General features: G+C 41.2%; 1 long non-coding RNA gene across 2 annotated transcripts; it reads right to left on the reverse strand.

Annotated features, from left to right (window-relative positions):
• Positions 1 to 4,820: 4,820 nt before the first annotated feature.
• LOC119243758 (uncharacterized) lies at positions 4,821 to 13,406 on the reverse strand. 2 transcript variants are annotated; one of them, XR_008551337.1, is made up of 3 exons: positions 13,257 to 13,406; positions 12,581 to 12,667; positions 4,821 to 4,854 (listed from the first exon to the last, which is right to left on the reverse strand). It is a non-coding gene; the product is annotated as an uncharacterized LOC119243758 (long non-coding RNA). The 2 variants fall into 2 exon arrangements; XR_005124812.2 differs by lacking the exon at positions 4,821 to 4,854 and adding an exon at positions 9,835 to 9,925.
• Positions 13,407 to 17,311: the final 3,905 nt, after the last annotated feature.

The raw sequence follows: 17,311 nt of genomic DNA on the forward strand, positions 1-17,311 counted from the left end.
ATGAGAGAGTTTTCAAAGGTTCTTTGTTGTCATGGGTTTTAAATATACAGTGGCGAAAATAAAAAGGTTCAATTTCTGCAAGGCATGCTGTAGCTTTATGGAAATTGTATTTATGTGTGACAGTTCATTCTCCGAATAGACTAGATAAATGGAATCCAATAGTGTTTATCTGGAAGGTAATGCTAACACAAGTGGGAAATATTTTTTAAGAAACTCCCTTTTATAAGAACACTGATGACAATAGGTTTCCATGCCGTGCATAAGTCAACTACTTTAAATAAGCAATATTTTGTCATTTGTTCCTAACGAAGCACAATTCTGGTAGCTGCATGTACAGGAGGAAAAAAATTCCTTCTCTTTCACCACTTTGGCAAATAAACCTGGAGCTCTCAGATGCAGAGAGGGAGATGAATTACAAGTTTATGATTTTAACAAATTGAAACATATGGATGGTAAGTTCCAGTGTGAAATACAAAGGACGTATCACACACAAACTATCCACATATGTTTGTCAATGATCAGGAGATTGATGAACAAAATCAGAAACCAGCCAGGATTTTGTGATTCTCTGGAATATACATTAGATGACAAAAAGAACCTGGATGCTTTTCCTAAGATCATTAAAACAATTTAGCTTCATTTGCATATTAATGATTTTCATACATGTGCATTTGGTGCTGGCCTGTGATGGGCACCATATGTGGTGCTGCATACAAAACAGTGTACGAGACAGACATGGCCCATGACTACAGGACATCTAGACCACCTGACTGTCCCACGGGCATCAATTTGACAAGTGCCCGGAGTCCGAAGTACAGTAGATATCCCAAAGGAGGATTCTGGAGATTCTTAATAAGTCTCCAATGACTCAAAGTATGATTCAAATAAAGGAAAATGATCAATCCTGCAAATCAATCCGTGAGGCAAGACACGGGCATCCTCGCAGGCCTCCCAAATTTGCTAATATTATTTCTTCTTGCTACCAAGTTTGTTCCTCATTTTCTACTTGGCAAAGCCAACTAATCCTCCAAGGCTCTAATCAGCTGTCATTTCTTTCTGAAACCCTCCCCAGCACCCCCTTAACCAGAATTAATCACATCCTAATATACCTTCTTACAATATCCTGGATGTACCTTTATGAAAGCACTTAACAAATTACAATTATTGGATATTTGTTTATATTACATATAAGTTCATAGAAATTAAAAAGAGTGTCTTTTGTTCATTTCCATGTCACCAGCCACAAGAAAGAGTCCAGCTAATAAGAGATTCTCGATGATACTGAATCGAGTTGTAAGAATACTTCTCACCAGGGAACAGAGGCATCTGCTTAACTGAGTCAGTTCAAATTCTTTTCCCAGGTGCTCGATGTGATCAGCTTCACCTTGTTATCAGAGGATTGAACAGAGCCCCAAGGGTGATACGCTCTTCAGTAGGCAGGCGAGGGCTAGAAAAAGGCTATTTTGCCCTTGACCTACCCATATCCGTAAGACCCATAGAAAACCTCAGCATATGACAGATGTGAGTCTGAACACAGGGAGAGCTGTTCAACAGACTCTGAGGGCTCAGTGAGAGAGGAGCCCTAAGTCTTTGGATGTGAAAAGGTTGTGAGACTCAACAGGATGGGGCTCTGGCTGAAGAAAGGCACTTTGACCCCAAGTCCCTCTGTGCCATGTTGGACCGAGTGGTACAGAGAGACAAGCACCACAATTGTAGTCAACTCAAATATTAACAATTTTTAAAAATTTGTTTCAAATCCTTTTTTTTTTTTGTAATTTATTTTATAAGTAGTTGGGGCAGATCATTTCCATCTCAAAGACTTATTTTCTCTCAAAACTGTTAAGGATCATAGGCATGATTTTTGTAAGTATTAAATTAATATGTCTGAATATTCTTGGTGTGCACACACAGTAATAATACAATGCATGTTGGTTGGAGCTGAGTGAATTGAAATGATGAGAATTTTTTTTAAAAAAATCATATGGAGACCATATTAAAATGAACATCAATTCCAAAGAACACCTGCACCCCTATGTTTATAGCAGCACTGTTTACAATAGCTAAGCTTTGGAAACAACCCAAATGCCCAAAAATAGATGACTGGATCAAGAAGATGTGGTACATATATACCATGGAATATTACTCAGCATTCAAAAAAGATAAACACATGCAATTTGCAGCAACATGGATGGCGCTGGAAGGGATCATGCTCAGCGAAATAAGCCAAAAAGAAAAAGAAAAATACCGGATGGTCTCACTCATAGCAGGAATCTAGAAAACTTAAATAAGAGACCAGGAAAATGAATAACTATAAGAAAGTGAAAATCAAAATCAACAAAAAACTATGAACCAGAGACACTTTTAGGGGGGCAGGGGCGGGAGGGGAGGGACTGGGGTCAGAATGGGGGGCTGCAATTGTATGGGGAATATAACAATAAAATTTATAAAAAAAATAAATAAATAAATAAATAAAAAATAAAATAAAATGAGAGAACCAGAAACTTAGGAAAGAATTTAAAATGCCTCCCGAGACCTTGAAGCGAGCCAGGTCTTCAGAGTCAGGTAACACCACACAGAGTAAAAGCCAGAGCACAGAGCAATCTTGAAGATGATGTGGCCCCTACTTAGTTGATGCTAACTAATCTTTTATTTTAAATATAACTAAAGAAACAGTTACTGAGAGCATCCAGTTCTTTGCAGTGATCTGCTTTCACCACTTTATGATGAGATTAGCCAGCCATGTCCCCTGTCTTTCTCTCTTGCTGTTGGAAATGTTCCTAAAATACATTAGTCCTCTTTTTAGCCTTAGCAGATGCTGTCCAACAAATATAATTGAATCTTTCTGTGATGAGTGAGCATCTTACACTGCCTTGGGGAGATCATTTGGAGTCTCCGGAATTGAGGTACAGTGTTGTAGTTGTAAATATAAAGAATAAAGGTTGGTCTGAGTCACTTTGACCTCAGGACACACCTTAAAAAATACCTTCTTACAGCTTCTTGTGAGTGTCCTCCTAACTAAAATTAATCACAGAAAAAGACACTCCTAGTTAGTTGAAGCTTTATTCGATTCCATTGATGGGTATCTTAATGTACCTTATTTTTTGAATTATATATTTGGATGAGACTGTGGATAACCATCTTGAAAATGAACCCCTGCATTCTTTATCACAGGAAGAAATTTCATATAAACCTTTTGCACTAACTCTTAAAGGCTTGGAAACATAAAGTTGCTGTAGTTTTGATGAACATCTCTCTCAAATGTTTCTGCAAATCCCTTGTCTTCTATAAAGGGAAGCATCTTCTCCTTGTTCAGAAATTCTTTGCTTCAGAATATGAAACTGCCTACCCACACTTCATTTATCTCAGCCTATTGTCTACTAAGTGTGACTTGATAATTGGAAAGCTCTTGATCTTTAATGATTAGTCTGATACCTTATGTGCTTCACACATCCCCTCTGAGCTCACCGCAGTCCAGAAAGCATTAAATATAAGCAGCAGGGCTATTTTAATAGAAATGCTTTGCTACAGTGGTTTTGTAATGTGAACACATTTTTACTTAAAAAACGAGGCAGTTCAAAATGATTGCATTTGCCTGAAAATGAATCTGGCATGTACAGTGTTCCACAGTTTCAGCGCTGCAATTAGTAAATATAAGTCTGGCATCTCTTCCATGGTGACAGGTAACCACCATTTTGATTGATTGATTGATTGGTTGATTGATTGATTTGCTACACAGAAAGAATCTAGATAAGAGTTCTAGAAACTACATTAACTTTAAGTACTGTACCCCCACCTGATCCTCCTCATGAATCATTTAGTTTGCTAATGGTTATGCACTTGATTAAATTATGCACTTGATTAAATGCTATTCTCTAGGTCTGAAAGTTTTAATACAAAAGTGCCTAACTTGCTGGAACACAACTTTCTCAAACAAAAATAAGACTCTGACCTCAGCTATCACTCCCATTGAGGAGGATGCTAATCTCCTCCTACCCTTCCAGGTCCTTAAGGCTAGAAAATAATTAAAATGACACAAGACAGATTAAAGGTAGAAAAAAAGACCAAATTTAATTTCATGCGCATGGAGGTGCCATTATGGATATGCAACTACTGAATGACTGAAACAGCCAGTTTATGTAGCTTTTAGATAAAGAAGCAATAAATCTATGAAGAACAGATAGGACCAAGGAATTTTTAAAAGTTTGATTTTAGACACTAAATTAGCAGGAAACAAGCCTAAAAACTAGAGATATAATGATATCTCCTCCCCTCCTGGTACAGTAAGTCTTCACTTAATTCATCCATAGTTTCTTGGAAACTAACTTTAAGTGAAACGAACTAGAAGGAAATCCATGTGACCTTAGACTAATAGATGGAAACAAGAATTAAGTTCCTATGGCATCTTTCTGGTCACAAAGTATCACCGAACTTCTAAATAAGGACCCCAAACATTTCTAATGTGGACGTCACTTATAATTATTCCTTCATCCATTCATTTCCCAAACTGCTTATTCTGTCCTGGCAGTTCAGGGCATGAGGTGGGACCCTCCCTGAATGGGACATTCCTCTATCCCTGTGTACATCACAGACACACCCACACTCACTGTGATGGGATGATCAAGACATACCAGTGGACCCAGAATGCACATCTTTGAGGTGTGTGGAGAAACCAGGGTCCCCAGGGAAAACCCAAGCAGACGTCGGAGAATGTGCCAGCTCCACGCAGACAGGGACCATGGCCAAGAAGGAAATCAAGTGCTTTTCTTCATGCACATTATAATAAAAGAGTTTCACAAAATGATGTCACTGGAGGACTTGGTGTACAGGAGAGCACTTGTCATCAAGATTCATTTCCTGGGAAACACAGGGAGAGGTCAGAAATAATCTCTGCTTTTAGGGGGAAGGGAGATTATGAGTATCATTTATTCATCATAGGTTGCTTTAAGTCAAAATAATCAATAGACCATTTTGTCACCTCTTGGGGTACTTGATCTGGTGCCTGACACTCCACTAAAACATAATGCATTAGATGCTCCTTCTGGATCTTTCCTGGCATCAGAAAGAGGGACTCTGTTGTTAAAATTCTACTGAACATGGTGCTGCCACTTTGTGCCTTCACTTCACTCATGTCCCATTAGGGGATGTATTTAACTCACATTCCTGGAATAAGGGTTATTTTCTGAAATCCTGATTCCTCCCAAGGTAGGTCTGGCCTGGTAGGCTCAGAGGGAGGTTCCACAAAAGGCTGATGGTGTATGGTGCACTTAGGTGAGTTCCTTTGCACACATCACGCACAGGAGGGGTCCCGTGTAGAGAGGTGGAAATCTGACCTGCTTTCCAGCCACTTCTTCATGACTCCATGTGTTAGCACCCCCAAGTGAAAGAGCGATTGTATCATACACTGGCCCCAAATCGCCTCACTCCCCTGCTACCTCACAAGAGGTATGTCATGGTGGATGACTGCCCCCATCCCCAGAGCAATCAGAATTAATTAGCAGCTCTTTGGAACTGTTGAAATTCTAGATTTCCCTACTATTTCCCACTCATAAAATAGGAACAGTGGGGAAATGTGGCATTTGGTAGCGTTTTTAGGCCACTGGCTATTTTAAGAGTTTAGGATAGTCAACCGTTGTATGAAAACTTACCTCCTTCCACAGCAGGTTACTTACAAAAGGAGAAGACTTTCGTCTCAGAATCAAAGCTAAGATTATCAGAGTGAGAAAGAACATTCTTCCTGCAGTCAGATTTTACTCACTATTCTAGATCTTGAGTTGGCAAAGGGCCCTGTGAGGTTTGTTCTGTGATGAACCCTTTTGTGAAGGCGCAGGTAAATTAAAAGAGGATTAATTGCCAAGTGAAAATTTTCCATATCAACCTGGCCTTCGACGTAGCCTAGGGCCGTGGTTCTCAAAGAATGGGGCCACAGTCCAGTCGCAGGATTAGCATCCCATAGGAATTGGCAGAAGGCCACAGACCAATAGATTTTTAAATGCTGGAGGTGGGTCCTAGTGATGCACGTTTAACAAGCTCTCCAGGGGCTTCCAAAGTAAGCTAAAGTGGCAGAGCCAAAGGCCTGGTGAAAATTCTTTGCAATGTTCTATAGCAACGCTGCTCATTTAGCTTTAGGGAAGACCATCAGGATCCTCAGCTCCCTGAAGTGCCCCGTTGAGGAGATTTAGAGGATTCTCTAACAGATGAGTTGTTGACAAGCTGTTGCCTTAAAAGGCTTAGGGGGCGTGTAGAGAATTAAGTTCAACGTCTGCAAGTAGGAGTAACTAATTTAAATTTAAGACTATTGTTTTCTCTAAGAAGGATGAAAATAAAATAAAGATATCACAAATTCAGAATTAAATCAAATACATCTTTTTACATTGTCGTGAACCATATCTATGTACTATTTCTTCCAGTAGAGATATTTAGAGAAATGTTGAGCTAGGTGAGAAAGTAAGTGCTTTCCTTTGAAATGCCCTAACTAATAATCTTACCTATGTAGAGTGATTCCAAAATGACTTCAGTATGGGGAATTTGAGTCCCCTTGGGAGTCTCTTCTTGATATAATAGAGACTAGAGAATGTTCTGGCTTTAATTCGAGCCTGTGGAACAAAATTTCTAAGAAGTCATTTTATATTCTAGAACTCTGAATTCTTCCTTGAATTTATTTCATCTGGTGAAAAGCTCTCTCTTCACAACTCTTATAATCTGTTCCTTGATTATAATCACAACGCATCTAAGTGCAACGAAACTTTGGAGAAAGGACCAATTACTATTAAATCTGAAAATTGTGTTAAAATTAAGAGTTTAATCTGAGAGATTAGATCTTGTGTAGAATGTCAGGAGCCTTTGCCTGTTGGAGAAAACAAATGCATACAACCACAGTGCTCTAATTGTTCATGCATCATTAAAGAAATATTTATTGATAATTGACTTTGGGAAGCTGTTTTAGCCCTCAAAACACAGCAGTAAACAAAACAGATATATTCTCCAACCTCTTGGAAGTTAATTCTAGTGAGTAAATGCATAATATGATATCAACGAGTGATGAATATGTTAGCATGCATCCAAGGACCGTACCCAGGGACCCCAAAGGGTTGATTTGAAGTGGAGTCCATGAGGCCAAAAAGCTTGGCACAAGTCAAAGGCACCTTCTGGTGGAAAACTATAGAGAAGGAGGGAAAGTGGCCAAGCAAGTCTAAGATGAAAGGAGTGAAATTAAAGTGCAAAGCGCGTGTCAGCCTCCCTACTGGCCCCTCACCCACGTGTCTTCCCCATAGAGCGTTCAAATGTCTCTGCGTCACTCTTCCACGTATCTCCTTCCATGTCTCCTTTCCAGCAGTACCAGGGTACCAGTCAGGCAGCAGCAGCAAGAGCTCTTTTTCTCACCTACTTTCTGTGTTATTGTAGCCACTGGCCACTCAGCTCTATCCCCTAGCTCCCAGTAGCTAGTCCAAGGTGGCTGCCTGTAAGTGGGGGCAGTTAACTTGGCACCTCTCCCTTTTATGGTGATGTTTCTGTAACAATCCCCGCTTTTCATTTTTGCCACCATTTTCTGATTTGGGCACTGTCATCCTTAACTTTCATTTTACTCTCATCACACTGGAATAACCTCTATGTCTATACTCGCCACCTGCTGTATTTCAATGCATTCTCCTGTGTTATTAGTCTCATATTTCCTGTTCTCGGTGTAATTCCTAGAAGATAGTAGGTGCTTAATAAATGCATGTTGAATATATTGAAATCTATTTAAAATAGATTGAATTAAATGTGGAGTTTGCTATTTTTTTTAATAAAGATTATCTCTTTCATTTTCCATTTTTTCTCTCAAAATGGAAAAGTGGAAGCATTGGGTTAGTATCTAAATGCACTGGGGTGTTTACAGTAAATATTCCAAATAGGAACTGTGGTTGGAATAAAGAATTGTTTTAGGCTGCTCGATGCAAATTGTTGTCTAGCTTTTATATTCCTCTATATTCTTTATTTCCTCTACCTCCTTCATTTACCTGCACATATTTTAAAGGTACTTACATTTCTCACAAGATGAGCCCTGATATTTATGCAGTGGATATGCTAAAATTAGATTTAGAAACAATTTCTCCAACACTGGAGTAGAGTAGTGCCAATATATAAGGCATAGAAATGGGAACCAAAGCAAAAAAATACTACACTGCAATCATCCGATTTAGGAACCAGATAGCACAGGAAGAGAAAAGGACTGTAACCTTTCTCTAAAAGAGAATAACCTCTTACATTCACACCTTTCCTTAAATTTCAGAACAAATGCAGTATAGCTTTCCCTTGTAATTTTCTCAAAAAACGTTATATAGAGAAAAACCATCTGCGTACTGGATGACATTCTTTTTAGGGACCAATGTGCATTAGAAAACATAAACTAATAGAAGTGGGTGTTTTTCATGACTATTTCTAGATTCTTGGGTTACAAATTGTTGGCAATATTTAGCATGGATCCCACACAATGCACGTGTGTCAGGAGCAGGAAGCCACAACGCTGTGTCCCACGACTTCTGATGTGAGCTGCTACAGGGACAGAAGGCAACTGAATGCCAATCGCAAGGCCTGCATTTAACCTGCATGTGGGAACCACACCCATCCCAAAGGCACAGGGATTTTGATAAGTTCCAGTTGGTGATGTTTCATTAATACATTTTCAACTGAATGACATAGATAATGCCGGATGGGGATTTCACAAGATTGCCATTTAAAAGTGGTAGTTTTACTCATGCCAATGTAAAAGTAGCCTGCAGATGCTTCCCACTATTAGCCTTTCTTAAGGGTTACCTCTTGCAGATGTGCATTTTCAGTATGTCAAATCCATCTCCCCCACCTCGCCTCCCCTGCTAGGTGGTGGAGACTATGAGGATGTAGAACGCCGCCCATTGGAACCGGAGAGCTCATGATAACAACAGAGCTGATTATATTCTCTGATTCCTAGACTCATTCTCTTCTATAGGATGAGTGATTGCAAAGGATGAGAATGTGAAGAGATAGTCTATGCTGAGCTGAGCAGTAACAACCAAGGTTAGATGCCCCCGGTTCTGTGTCACCACCTCCTCTCTAATTTCTGCTCCAGATATACATTGGAGTAATACCTGCATGGACGAGACAGTCCAACAAAAAGTCAAAGCTACAGTCACCATAACAAGTGCATGGACTTATTATGAGCTGAATTATGTTCCTCTAAAATCCATAAATTAGAGACCTAACCCTCCATGTGACTGTGTTTGGAGATAGGGCCTTTATGGGGGTAATTAAGATGAAGTAAGTCAGATGGGCAGGGCCCTGATCCAATAGGACCCAGGTCATAAGAAGAAGAAGAAACACAAGGGACATGTGTGCACAGAGAAAACACCAGGTGAGGACTCAGTGAGAAGACGACCTTCTGCTAGCCAAGGAGGGAGACCTAAGACAAACCAAACCTGTGGACACTGGACACCTTTACCTTGGCTTTCCAGGCTCCAGAACTATGGAAAATAGAATTGTCTAGGCCACCTAAGCTGTGATATTTGGTTATGGCTGTCCAAGCCAACTGTTGCATACCCAGCCCTCTTCTCCACCATGATGACACTCTTGTTGCTTCAGAAACTCCTCAAATTCCTGGCTCTTCTTGTCATTGCTCATTTCCTCACCCCTATTCCCCCTGCTACAGGCTTGCTAACTCTGCTAACTCTTGCCACTGTCTCTTCTCTGCCAGTCAGCCCCCACTCCATGCCAGCCTTCCCAACCTGGTGCCTTATCTTGGCTTCTAAGTTTGCTCTGTAGACAAAGACCTGCAACGCTCTGAGTAGAACTCAAGAAATTATTTTTTTTTTCCTCCTTCTTCAACTTTCCTCAATTAGTCATTTCCATATTCAGTTGATGCTGCTGAAGTGGATACAACTTCACAGTGTCTGTCCATGTAAGTTTAGGAGCCCTAAAATAAGAAGTAAGATCTATTAAATTACTGATCTGTATGCAAACTATTTTAGGAGAATACCTATATTAAGTCTCTGGGTCCTGGTAAGCATCCCATGATGTACATGATTGATCAACATGGAAAAGTAAAGCACAAAGAAGTTAAGTACTTTGCCCAAAGTCACACAGCAAGGAAGATCCCTGACAGTCGGGAAACTATGTACAAGACCTGCTCCTAGTCTGGAATCATCTCTTGCTAAAACCTAAATCTAGATTTTAACCACCATTTTAACTTGTGCTAGGAAGATCTATGACCTGCAGGAACAGCATATATTACACTTGAAAGGCTTAATTCTGAGTATCAGTTTTATTCCTTATTATTTATCAAATCTTAGGGGAAAGCAAAGAGGTATTACTTGTAAATAGACTTATGTAAAACTTCCCTGGGAGTTGCTCAAAGATGAATAATAACAGAGTTCAAGAGCAAAATATAGGTATTTCTGCATGAAACCAAATCTGAATGTCTGTCCTCTCTTTCTAGGTTACTCTTCACAATTAAAATTGGTAGAGTTGAATTGAACTGCTTGCTGACTATTTTATGTAATTTTGCTCTATCTAATAAATACCTTGAAGATTAACACCAAAGCCCTTGATAACTCTGGCATAATTGTGAAAACATAAGTCATCAATTCAATATTCTCAAAATTTCAGTTGTCAAAATCTGAGCTGCAACTTAATACTCAGTTGTGTAGGTACCTGATCACTCATAGCTGCTAGTGAGAAATCTAATATCTATAAAATCTTTCTTTTTTTTTTTACTGCAACAAACTGTAAGAAAGGTCACAACAGTGACAGACAAGCAGAAAGTTTCTAGCAAATCACAAAAAAAAAAAAAAAAAAGGAAAAAGCTTTCAAGGATATTTCTATCATTAAAAAATCCCCAAGGGGAAAGGAACCCCACTTTCATGTTTCAGAGCAAACACTCAAAAGACAAAGCAAAATACACATAAAATGCTTTTAAATCATTACGTAGACCTGATAAGTATTCCAAATGCAATTTAATAACAGAGTTTCCAGAAGAAAAATCCTATTTTCAAGCAAATTCTATTTGTGCCTATTGATGGCAGATCTGATCATCGTGGAGTTAAGCAAGTGACAAGTGATGGTAAAATGGACAGAGGCTCGCAATTGAGCCAGAATCGCTTCATAGCTACAAGTGCGGCATTAGGCAATAAAATAGATTTAAGTGCATCTTAACATGTCTTTATTGTAAATTCATTCCCTTCTCTTTTGCCAATTAACAAAGCAATGAACTTTGTGCCCCCTGGTGAGCTTGGTGAAGACAATTGGGACAGGTCTAGTCATAAGGTGTTTGCAATAGTGACAGTTCTCTCATGGTGTGTTTTACTTTCTATAAAGACAGGTACATAAATTCACATAAAAATAATGGTGAAGGCCTATATGCCTTACTACACAATGGACTCACATACCTACAGGTATATCTTTCTTTTCCCTTAGGAATATAGCACATTGGGAAGCTGAGATTCAAGTAAGGCTGAAAATGAAGGTTATTTTTTTCCACCTTTTCAACTAGGACAGTAAAAGTATTAGTGAATATTTCCTATTAAAAAGCATCAGAGTCTAGCACTTACAATTTATCCACTTTCAGCTTGGTTTGGAACTAATTTCACTCTCCTGTGATGACAAAAAGATCCTAATTTTAAATCAGTGTACAGTTAAGAGAGAGGCATTCTTATTTTTGTGGAGGGAATTCTGAGTCCAAGAAGAAAAATGACTTTCCTGTTTGTAAGCTAACCCTCAAGAGCACTCAGGGTGTAAACTAAAACCTTCCTTTAGCCCAACCCAGTCCCTAAACCCCTGCTATTCAGAGTTCTCCTAGCCAGTTCCCTTAAGCAATGATGCCTTTACAACTGCCTTATTTTCTGCTTCTGAACACACAGATTTTCTAAAATGAAGACCTTTCCCCCCTTGGCAGTAATTCCTCTGGTTTTAACGATAGGGATTCTCCAGGATCAGAACACTCTTGGGAGATTCAGGCAGATTGGGACTCTGGCTGCAGCTCTGCTCTTGCTTTTATGGCTTCTTGCAAGTTGCAGTTGAATATCGACAGGAAATACATCCTCGTTCTGTGGTCCCTACTGTAATATGCCCTTTTACATCGGAAATCAAATACTTGAATTTCCTGCACAAATCACAGCTGTGTTCTGAAAGTCGGTCTTCCTTCTGGATATTATCAATTGAAGTTACAAGCCCTCAATAAGATAAAGTCAAGTGTTATTTAGAATAGTGTAATTTCAAACACTATGTTGCCTTAAATATTGTGTTAAATAGACCTCTATTTTTAGAAATGGAACTTCGCAACCATTATGTTTAAAGATAGACTGACAGTTGGGATGTGACTGTATGTTTGTGAAGTTTGCATTGTCTGTCCACATATAAATTTACCAATATACACATTTTGTATAAACATATTGATGCCCTGTCACTGACTCCACGGGGCAAGCTTAAGCTCGCCTTTACTTTGACATCGGTGAATATCCAGATCTCGTCCTGGCAGGGCTGCCTCTAATTGGAACAACAACCTTAGAAATTTAACTTAGAGCATTTACCTTTGTTTCTTTGAGTAGCTAGTGGGGGTGCAAAGTGAACTTACCTCAATGTCTTCTGTGGCCAAGGACCGTATGGAATTTTTTTCTTTCTCCAGGGAGGGAAGATCCATAATCCTCAAATACAGAGAAACCTCAAAGTGAAATAATTTGTAAATTTCAGCCACCGTCACTGTAAAAACATTTTTCTTGCCCATTTATCTCGCTCTTCATAGACACGTGTTTTCCTGTTCCGTTTTATTTCAAGTCAAATCCAAATAAATTATTGAAGGGAGAAATGTTTGGAAATTTGGGTTCCTATTAACTCTGGCAATGTCTGGCTTGTCACTGTGTCTTTCTTGGTGGTCAATAGAAATGAGAATCTTAAAAATTAATGAAAGTCCAAGACCTGAATCTGTACTAGGTCCTCTAGCATGCCCCTAATTTTGAACAACAATCACAGAGGAAATGATTGGTGAGTTCCCTCCTGTGTATATGGAGATAGTGCTGTAAAAACACAAAGCCAGAGTTGTCTACCTAGGACAGTTTTTTTGGAATGAAAGGCCAGTCTCCAGAGGACTCATGATGACAGTGTCTGGCACAGCCCCTCCTCCTGCATGGTCACTTGTGTTCATACCCAAAAGACCACTGACCCAATACAGAGGTTTGAGGACCATGAACACCCTGTTCATTTGAGGAGAATCCGTCGCTCTGGAGAATCGATATCAGGCCAACATCACTTACCTTCAGGGGCTGCTTTCTGGACACTCAGTCGAGGGGCAGAGACTCTGCCGGGCCTGGTCGGGGTTCTGCAGTACTTTCCTTATACATCGACTAATTCTGAGCCTCTTGTCACACCTCACCACACGGATAGACCTGTAGAAGTACTTGTTCCCACAGAAACTGAAATCCCTGACAGAATAAAGGCAAATAAAAAACATAATTGATTATTTAAACCATTCTCACCATTGCAAGAAAGTTCTCTCCCTATTATGAAATCAGTTCCTCAAACTAAGAGAGATGGCAGTAGCCACTGCTTGGCTGCAAGGTGTCTACCTTGACAGCCTCATCCAGAGTCCTTAGTGGACTGTCTGCCTTCTCCTAACCATTAAGAATGTGCTAATAGGGGGAGATGGGATGACTTGGAAACTAGGAAATATGGCATGGTTTAAATCCACCCAGGTTATTACCGAATGAAAAGTTTCATCATCTGACAACTGTTAAGGAGTTTAAAAAGAGCTAGTGGCTGCTTTCCAAGTCAAATATTATTGAGAATACATACAGAAATGTCAGCCTAATGGAATTTCTAAGGACAGTCTTAGTGCAATATAGCTCCAGGCCATGAGTGCAGGTCCCTGATGATGCAATAATGGGTGCTGCAAACACTGCCAATCAAGCCAGACCCCAGTTCTTCTCGCAGTGCCACCCAGAGGCTGGGTCCACCCCCAGACCCAGGATCCTGTGGGTGGGTGAATCCAAGCATCCTCCACCACATTGTGGGTAGGAAGCCAGCCCATGTGCGTCCGCCGACCACACTTACTGTTGATCTGAGGCAGAAGTAGGTGCCAGAGTGGATGCAGCTTTCCCTGCAGGCCTCTGGTATTACTCTGGGAAGGCAGAATATATGACTTCAGAACCTCTGGGTTCACAAATAACTTCTCAGTCCTTGCTGCTTCTAAAGGTTTGACCAGATGCCTCTACAAAGCCTAGTTCCAGATGCCCATAAACCTTGCAGATCTCTGGCCAGTGTCCCATCTGGTTTTTTGGTTCTATCCTGAGAGCAGGGCAGCTGCTTCTGAACAAGCATTCTGGTAGGCAAATACCCCTCTGCAGATATTTAAAATAAGTTCTCTCTTTATAAATAATGGGAATCTGTGGCCTAGTGGATAGTAGGTTTGTGTTGCTCACACATGAAGCCTCAAGTCCTCAAAGGCAGAGTTAGCACATCCACAATCTCAAACATTCTTAAACCCTCCCAGCACTTGGTACAATGTTCTGGCCCAAGAGGTGCCTGACGCACGAGTCCATGCTTTATGTGCCTACCTGCCCCAATGACTAGATCTGGTGGTATATCCCCAAAATTAGCATGAAGTTAGATTAGGTTAGCAGTCAACTATATGGGGGAAGCCACTAGTCTAGATAATGTGAGAAAACAAATGAACTTATTCAGCCAGCCTTCTGAAAACATAAGAGGACTCTAGGTTTTTTCCCCAGCTGTGATTTAGCCTCCAGAACAGTCTTACACTGAGAGCTAATCATTCAAACATAGGTGGACAGTCCCCAGCCCCTCAGAGGATTCATCAACACTGTCATCATTTTAAGCCATACGTAATAAACCCTTCCAGAGTGTACCCACCCACCCCACCAGCGTTATTTGAGAAGAGTATCTCTTCTGTTCTCTAGAGCTTCTGATGTGTTTCCAAAGTGGTTCAACCAAACCATCAGTTTTAATCAAAGATTGAACCTTGAAACAAACAAAAGCTGTGTCATGTTCACATTTGACACTCAGTCAAGAGAAAACGAGAGGGGTGTGGTGTGACTTTGGAGAAAAATGTGTGTATTGTATGCTTTTCTCCAGTATTAAAAGAAAACGGGTCATAAAATAGTCATGAGTCGCTGATGATCTGAAACCCCGCAGCCCCCCGTGACCCAGGAAAGAGAAACATCGAATTTGCATGTTATCCTAAACTCTGCTTTGTTCATCCACATAGGAAAATGCTTTTGAATGCATCGTCGCCAGTGATTGGCAGAGAATAATTATATCGTCCCTGTACAGTTCTGAAAGATTAAAAGGTAGATTAAAAAATAATTTAAAGGTAATAGTGTGCACAGTTATTTCTCTTCCATTTGTGTAAATAATCAGTAATCAGAATAGGAAAAAAAGCAAAAAAAAAATCTCTTTGAAAATATGCATTGTTATGCAGAGTGGCTGTCATCTCAGCATAATCAGATGAATTTTTGTTTGCAAATTATAAATTATTCAGAAAGCTGCTTATTACAGTTATGTGGCTGTTTACCGTGGGAGGGAGGGAGACCGCACTTCATTTTCCTCATGTACACTCTAAAAACGGAGACCAAAATAAAGTGTTTGGCACATTTAGTGGGAGTGCCTGGTCCAGGGCAAACACAAAGGGAAGACAGGACTGCAATTGCTGAGTTGCATTCGGGAATCCAAAATATAATTGCATTTGGGGATTTTGCAGCAGCTTCTTCACGTGTAACAGTCTTCGCAGCACAGACTCCAGGCTGGTGTGTCACATACTCTGAGCTTGCTGGTGAGTGTCCTTATTGAAGGTCACAATAGGAATCTGACAGGAACAAGTACGGTGTCCAAAGCGAACTGCTACTTTGAGAAGCAATCAGGCTGTCTCCACCGGGCTGATTGCCTCCAACTCCACCTCAAGGCATTTAGCAAAGCGGCAGCCAGGCCTTGATTAATCAGCAGAGGCGCTAATGAACCAGCCTTGCCTGAGGTGTCCCGAGCCCTCTGATTCCTAGCTGCCTCTGTAGTGGGTGGCTCAGCCCCACTTCTGCTGGGCACAGACATTTGATGACAGAGAAAAAGTCCCGCTAAGGGATGCATTCATGTGGGTGGCTGTGTCTCAGTGCTTCGATGTAAATATTTTGTACTTGGAGGGTGAGATGCAGGGAGATTGGAGTCAGATTTGGGCTGAGATCTTGACCTGAGTGAGTCCCATAGTGGCAGAACTTAGGGGTCAGAAGCACTGTATGTGCAGTGCTGTCTGGGCCCCCAAAAGGCACCCAGGGTGTGAGAGCGAGCACCTCAGTGCACCTTCACCCCTTTCTGAACCTGACAAGGCTACAGAGTGCAGAGGGCTGATGACTCAGACTGGACACTCCAGGAGCCCGGTCTGGTGCAACATTCATGTATAGTGTGTATTTTTTTTTAATATTTATTTATTTGTACAAGAGCTGGGGTACAGGTCAGAGGCGTGGGAGGGTGAGAGGATTCACCAGAGTGGAGAGCAGAACAGGCAGACGGACCGAAAGCACTGCTGAAGGGAGCAGCGGGCAAGACAGGAGAGGTCTGCCGTGCCATGTGGGAATCTGCCTGGCCGGCTGGGAATCGAACCCGAGCTGCAGAGGCTGTGGACAGCTTCACAGTGCTGCGCTCAACCTGCTGTGCCTCGGGGGCGGCCCCCTCATGTCCAGTGTGTATTTGAGAATCTGGTCCCCAAAGCCTTAGGAAAGGAGCGGGGAAGGGAGACGGAGGGAAAGTTTGCATCATCAACCCAGTGTCTCTGGAGACACTGAAGCTTAAGCACACTGGGAAGCTTAGAACTCTGGGGGGGGAGGGGAGGGGCCGGGAATGCCCTGCACAATGTTCCCCAAATGCACGACTGCAGGGGCTGGTTGCCTGGGGGAAGAGGCAGGGATCCATCTCTTCACCTGCGGGTCTGCCATATGCATGGGCCATGCAGGCTCTGTCACCAGAGCAAGACCTCCGGCAAAACGTCACAGATGCTGGGAGTTGAGCAGCACAAGGGGATACAGGCACAAACCCATCTGCTTCACCTACAAAGCCAACATGCCCGCATTGCAAAAATGTGTATGTCTCAATATTTCCCAACCCCTTGGGCTAGAATTCTTAATTAGTTTGCATCCCCTGAATGCTCTCTGAGTGGTAACCAGGTCCATGGTCCAGGAGCCTACTGGGTGGGCAGAGCAAGTCGTATGTTATTTAAAAAACCTTCCTTGGCTATTCCACAAAGTAGACTCCTGCCCCCAGGTACGAGAGACAGATGACGAGGGCTTCTGTATCCTGCCGCGTCTTACTG

This window comes from Talpa occidentalis, unplaced genomic scaffold, assembly GCF_014898055.3.
Source record: "Talpa occidentalis isolate TD23 unplaced genomic scaffold, MPIMG_talOcc4v2.1 talOcc4.13, whole genome shotgun sequence".
NCBI classification, from domain to species: Eukaryota; Metazoa; Chordata; class Mammalia; order Eulipotyphla; family Talpidae; genus Talpa; species Talpa occidentalis.